The sequence below is a fragment of the Triticum urartu genome, unplaced genomic scaffold (genome assembly GCF_003073215.2).
Source record: "Triticum urartu cultivar G1812 unplaced genomic scaffold, Tu2.1 TuUngrouped_contig_8963, whole genome shotgun sequence".
NCBI lineage: Eukaryota > Viridiplantae > Streptophyta > Magnoliopsida > Poales > Poaceae > Triticum > Triticum urartu.
The window spans coordinates 6,819-13,166 of NW_024119964.1; the positions used below are offsets into that span (position 1 = coordinate 6,819).

Consider the following 6,348-nt stretch of genomic DNA (forward strand, 5'->3'; position numbering starts at 1 on the left):
ATTATGACCTTCTCGTAGTGACCATGGGTGAATTGGTCATAAATCTATGATCATTGTGCGGCAGATGGTCGTGAGCCGTTTGGGAGGGTCCAAACTCTAAATCATCATAACCATTTTCGTCAAGAAGGTCGTAGTTTTCTTATCTAAAATGGTCATAACATAGACAACATTGATCTACACCTTTCATTTTAGCCTCTCTTGACCAATTTAAATGGTCATGACTACTGATTCACAATGCTTCAAAATGACTGGTCAGACACCTCACCAATTTTGCCGATGTAGCGTGTCCATGTGTCAAGCCACCTCAGCATTGCCTCAGACCTGACATGTGGGACCGTTAGTAGGTAGGGGCTTAAGAATGCAAAACTCCTGGTGAATCTCTGATGAAGTAACTACTTTCCTGTCTAGAAATGATTTTTGGGAAAAAAGAGCAAACTATAAAGCAGCTTTAGTTCAAATTTGACATAGTTCCTCATGAATCGGCGATAATGTGTCTTTTTGATAAGAGGTGTATCGAAAGCTTTTCACATGCAACCATTTGGTTATCTATACATAAAATGTGGTTGAATATTTTTTAAAATTATTTTGGTACAATTTTTTGACAAATATTTGGTAGGTTCTTAAAAAGGCCCATCTTTGGCACTTCGGAATTAGAAAAAAAAACCGTGCAATGAAAATAAAAACTCGATTCGGTAACATTGTTTACCCGAAATAAGAAGCCATTTGAAAAATATTGGGTCATTTGAACTATAAGAGGGTAATATGTTGAGTGTTTACCCGGAATTGGAGGGTAAAAAATATAAAAGAAACAAAAGGAAAAACACACAATTTGCATATGCTTAATTCTCATTGGTGGAATCATTTGTGCCATGGATTGATGACATGGCAAACATCCTGCCATTCATTCCCAGCACTCCCATCGTCCACTCATCCATCCATCCATCTAAAGAAAAAGAGAAAAAAAAAGGAGAAGCCCACCGCACCAATCTCTCCCTCCCTCTCTCGTGCGAACCTCTCCTTCCCAACCTACGATCTCCTCGCCGCCGCCACCAACCATGCCGGCCGGTTCCGGCGAGCTCAGGCCACGCGCAGCACGACCCTGAGCTCCCCAAGATCCGCACCCCCTCCCCTCCGTTCAGATCCGCGCCTCAAGGCCCGCAACCTCGCCCGCTGCTAGGGTTTCTTAGTCGGAACCCGCCACAACCGGCGATGGCGAGGCCCAAGTTCGCGAGATCCGTCACCGGCATTGCCCAGGTAGGCCCTTCCCATCCTTCCTTGCCTGGATCCACCCTCTCCTCCTCATCTCACCTTCTCCTCCTATCCGCCCCTTTGCTGCAGGCCACCATGGCGTGGAGACGGCGACGACGGCAGGAGGGCGCAAGGCCTTGCCCTGCTCAAGGAGGAGGAGGAGGGGCGCACCTAGCCGCCGGCCATGCTCTGCTTAAGGAGGAGGGGCGGGAGGGGTCTGCTGCTAGGGAGACCAAGAGATCCTGCCCGAGCTCAAGCACGGCCACGACGACCCACTGCGGCAGGTAGCATATCCCTCCCTCTCTACCTCTGCTCACTAATGAAGCTAAGTTAAGGAATATTTGATGCAAATCATGGTTGCCTCAAGGAATTCAAGAGGGATTTGTATGAACAAGTCCAGTTTTTTTATTTAGTTAGTTAGTGCCAAACAGAGAGAGAGAAGATGAGGCCCAGATTGGTCAATTTGGCTGCCACTTCATGGATTTGTATCTATGCAACCATCTCCCTCCTGTTTGTATGGTTTGGATTGCAAGAAATTCAGTTTCGGGTGACCTGCACCTAGTTTAACTTCTGTGAATAATGAACCATCTGACATAAATATGTTGTGTACATTCTGAATCCCCAACATGACACAAATTCAATTACTAGTGTTTGTGAACATAGCCTACCTATTCACCAAATGAAGAATCCACCCAAGATTCTGGCCATGTCGGCAAGTCCACCCCGTCCAAGGACCTCAATACCGCGCCTCCCTGCCTCAGATCTTGATTTCCCCACCTTCGGGCTTGCTCCACTTGCCCTACAGGCTCGGCGTGCAGCTCCAAGCCATCACCATTGACTTCTAGAGGGCCTTCCAGGTCCACGACAAGCTCTACACCGGCCTTGTCCCTCTCTTTTGCCTCTATGGGTAAACTTACTTGCTACAGATTATTCACAATTTCTCCATTGTTAGCAGCATCTGCTTAAGTAGAATTTTTAAAACTGGTTATTAGCTGAAATTACAATAGTTAATTCTTTTATCTGTATGTCGCCTGATCTGTTGCTTGTTGCCAGATTCTTGTTATACCAAGATTGTCTTGATTATCCTAAGATTGTAGATTTATTTTTCTCTTGAACCTATGTTTCTTTTCATGCATGTCTAACATCTACATGGAACTCTTGAGGTAAATAATATAAGGAGATTTTTTGTGGTACATGTGCATGAACCTATAGTCGGTTATTACCGGCTGCCATTTTTTTATTATATGCGGCTCGTTGTATAGAGGCTTATCTATGCATTAGTATTTGATGCTCTATCATGTTAGTTTCCTTGATCTGCTTTTTGAGCCTTACCATCATTTTTTTCTTGTACGCGGCAATGGCGGGAGTGCCATATTGGGCAGAGGAAGAGGATGAGAAGAAAGAAGGCTTGGGCGTCAGTGGGCGGCAATGGCGGGAGTGCCATATTGGGCAGAGGAGTGCCATGTTAGTTTCCTCTATGTGTATGTATATACGCCACCGACCACAAACCCTAGATTTAGCTTGCTTGTATAATATGATGTGACTTATGCACTATCCTCTCATTTATTTACTATAATGGAGATTTCAAATATGTTGTTATGCTGGAGGACAAGTCTCGTTAGGCCAGCAACAGTGGGGAGCTACAAAATTACCTTATCTGATCTGAACTATGAGCACCTGATGATTTTGCTTGTGCAAATAAATGGAAGTCAAAATGCTTTTGGTTGTGACTTACTTTTCCTTAGCAAATAATGTATGTATTAATTAAACTTGAATCATTGTTTTCTCCTATGACACTATGTGATTCAGTAATAAATTAGTAGACTAGAATATTTCTTGTTTTGATCAGTTTTGTGTGGAAGATATGACCTTCTTTGAATACCATGCTCATTATATGTTGCTCAAAGGTTCGCTGTCATAGCTCTTGTTCTTGTTTTTGTTGATCTAAGAAACATCTTGCATGCTATAGAAGTCCTATTAGCTAAACTTGCCTTGTAGTAGTCTCCATAAAAGTGGTTGTATTTTGAATTTAATTCTATTTGTTTGCTGCAGCGGAATGCTCATCACCTCATAGGGAAGATCTGAACCAAGTGACTGCAAGGGTTGTTTGGCAATGTGTAGGTCAATCTTACCCTTGCGGACAAGTAACATTTTTTCTCCAGATTTAGTCTACATTGTCCAGGTTGTATGCTTCGATTGAGAACCATCAAGGTAATACTCTTACCCCACATGTTGTTCTACAAGAAAAGTATAAACAAGATTCAAGTGAGCGTTTATGGGGTTGCTTGTTCATATGATTTGTTCATGTGCTTCATGTTGTAATTCCAGTCAAGTAAAGACAACAGAAACATGGTACCCTCTTTACTACTGAAGTTTTGCAACCATGTTAATAGTTAATGCAAATTGTTGGGACTCTTCTGAGAAGATTATTTCATTAGTTTATTTCTGTAACTATTTCCTGTTCAATAATAAAGGTTGAGATCACTACAAGAAATGGTTCTGATTGGTTCTACATATGAATTATGTTAAATTCTACATATGAGGTTGTGTTTCCGCCATGTATACTTTGTGTGCATGTGTTGTTTCCTTTGAGGTTAACTTATAGTTTGCAATCAGTTTGTTTTGGTTGTTTATGAGCTGTGTTGTGTTGTACTGCTCATGGCTGTGCTGTTTATTATACTGTGTTAAAGTTACACGATTCACATATCTTGATCTTGGAAGTTATTGATGTGAGCTTTTCTTGCACAGTGTTGAGAGCTAACAGACGAATAATCTTGCAGGTCCTGAAATTTTTATGGGAGTATGTCTTAAAGTCTTGTGTTTCTGTTCATTGATGTGAACTTTTAAGTCTCACTGTTGAATGTAAAACCACCATTTGTCTTTCGTTTGCTCATATTTTGTATGCTTTCTTATGTTTGATTATTCCTATTACCAGGATGATCTGAATCACTCAGAAGAAGCGGAGGGTAGAAGGAGGGCACAAGAAGCTTCGTTTCTCATTGCTGTTATGTGTGATAACTTAAAACTTGTGCTTCTCATCCAATCTTTGTAGAACTATGTTGTTGTGCGCTTGTGCACTTGTTGGATCCTTTTGTTGTGCACTCGCACATGTAGAACTATTTTTCTGTACACTTTTAGAATCATTTTGCTGTGCACTTGTTGAGCCTTGAACCTTGGTGTGTAGAGGAGTCGATGGATGATGTATTGTATTTCATGTGATGTGCTACTGAAATGAAATATACAGTTTATCTGCAACATTGTATTTTGTTGTACTTGTTTTTTAATGGGCCTATCTTGAGATATGCATGCTGCTGACAAAATAATGCATCAGCCCAAACAGATCAAACATTTTTTATAATAAAATATGTATTGGGCCAGGCCCATGTAGGCTAGATTGGTGGACTGGGCTGTGAAATTTATGATGATTCCATTTGGTCACTAGCAATGCCATGTCAGCTCAGCCACATCAGATCCTACGTGGCTCAGAGAAATGGGTAATGACCAAACCAAAATTTTGGTCAATAGAGATCTGCGACCAAAATTTTAGAAAGGTCATGTTTGTTTGTTTTTGACGGCCAACTGTTGACCTTTTGAATTTGGTCAAAACAGGGTCATAGAACATGAATAATGACAAAATCACCGGGGGGAGTTCCCCACCTGAATATATTTCTCATGATTGTAACCCAACAAATGTTCGATTATAAGGTGAATTACATAAGCATGTGTAGTCGTGATAGGAGATAGGAACGCCATGAGGAGGCGGCCTGTTTCTGCTCTATTTTCTTAATCATGTGCGTCCAGAGCATGAGGTCATTAATAATTCGCTTGAGGGTGAAGATGCTATGGTGACTTTGTTGCTTGAAGGCCATAGCGTTCCTGGAGTCCCATATTTTCCAGAGAACAATGAGGAGGATGGAGTGCCATATGATCATGTCGACCTGTGGTGGCAAACGACAGCCCCAAAGATCAGCAATGCTCTCAAAGGGGGAAAGTCCAAGCCTTTGCCAGATGCGCTAAGCAAGCGGACAGTGGATGAAGATGTGAGAGCTGTCTTTGCCATCGAACCCGCATCTTGGACATAGTTCATCAGTGACGATATGTTTGTGAAGCAGATTGCTCTTCGAGTTGAGCCGATCCCGAAAGAGGAGCCAGGCAAAGATCTTCACACGGTTAGGAACGCATGAAGACCATATGGAAACGACTTGCATGTCCTCATCGTGGTTGCCCATGGATAGCTAGTAGGCAGCCTTAGTTGAGAAGCATAGGCCACCATTGAGGTAGCGCTCATCCGGTCCTAGTGATACCTGAAAGTCCTGCAGGAGAGACAACAAAGAGCACAACTCGGAAGCAACATTAGATGTTAAGCGATTCCGAAGGATTGATTCTAAACCGCGATTCATAACAGCAGCCACACGAGCGAGAGGTGAAGTGGTATACGAGTATAGGCATGGGAAAAGTGCGGCGAGGAAATTTTGGTGTAGCCAGCAATCTAACCAAAAGTAAGTAGTTGTACCTAAATTTGTTAGTACAAAATAAATGGCGTGCAAAGCTGGTAGCTGTTGGTTGATGGTACGACAGAGAAAGGACCGACTGTTTTGTGGAGCGATGAATGCATTTGGGTGCTGTAGGGCGATCCATTCTAGCCACGGTGTTTTTTCTGGGCGGAGGGCTTTGACAGCGAATTTCATAACCAAACAGTTATTTTGTTGGTGAAGATTTTTCAACCCCAAACCACCTAGATGTTTTGGTTTACAAACATTTTTCCAGGCAACTAAGCATTGCGCACCAGTGCAAGTTTCCTCCGCGGCCCAGAAGAAGGCTCTACGGATGGAGTCTATTGTTTTTAGGATGCTTTTTGGGATGAGGAAGACAGACATGAAGTATACCAAGATGGAGTCGAGTACTGCCGAGAGTAGGATTAGCCTGTATCCCTTGGATAGAATTTTGGCTTTCCAACCCGCTAAGAATTTTCGGCAACGTTCGATAATAGGCAGGAAGGCGTTTGGGGGGAGTCTTGTGGGTGCTAATGGTAGCCCTAGGTAGATCCGAGGGAAGGATGAGGTGGAGCATTGCAATGTGGAGGCAATGGAGTCTGCCATT

At 42.7% G+C, this 6,348-nt stretch overlaps 1 long non-coding RNA gene across 3 annotated transcripts; it reads left to right on the forward strand.

Moving 5' to 3' along the window:
- Nucleotides 1–957: 957 nt before the first annotated feature.
- LOC125532072 lies at nt 958–4,503 on the forward strand. Of its 3 annotated transcripts, XR_007293718.1 has the most exons (4): nt 958–1,254; nt 1,339–2,729; nt 3,301–4,110; nt 4,184–4,503. It is a non-coding gene; the product is annotated as an uncharacterized LOC125532072 (long non-coding RNA). The 3 variants fall into 3 exon arrangements; XR_007293716.1 differs by having other exon boundaries at nt 960–1,254; nt 3,301–4,503; XR_007293717.1 differs by having other exon boundaries at nt 960–1,254; nt 1,339–2,712; nt 3,301–4,503.
- Nucleotides 4,504–6,348: the final 1,845 nt, after the last annotated feature.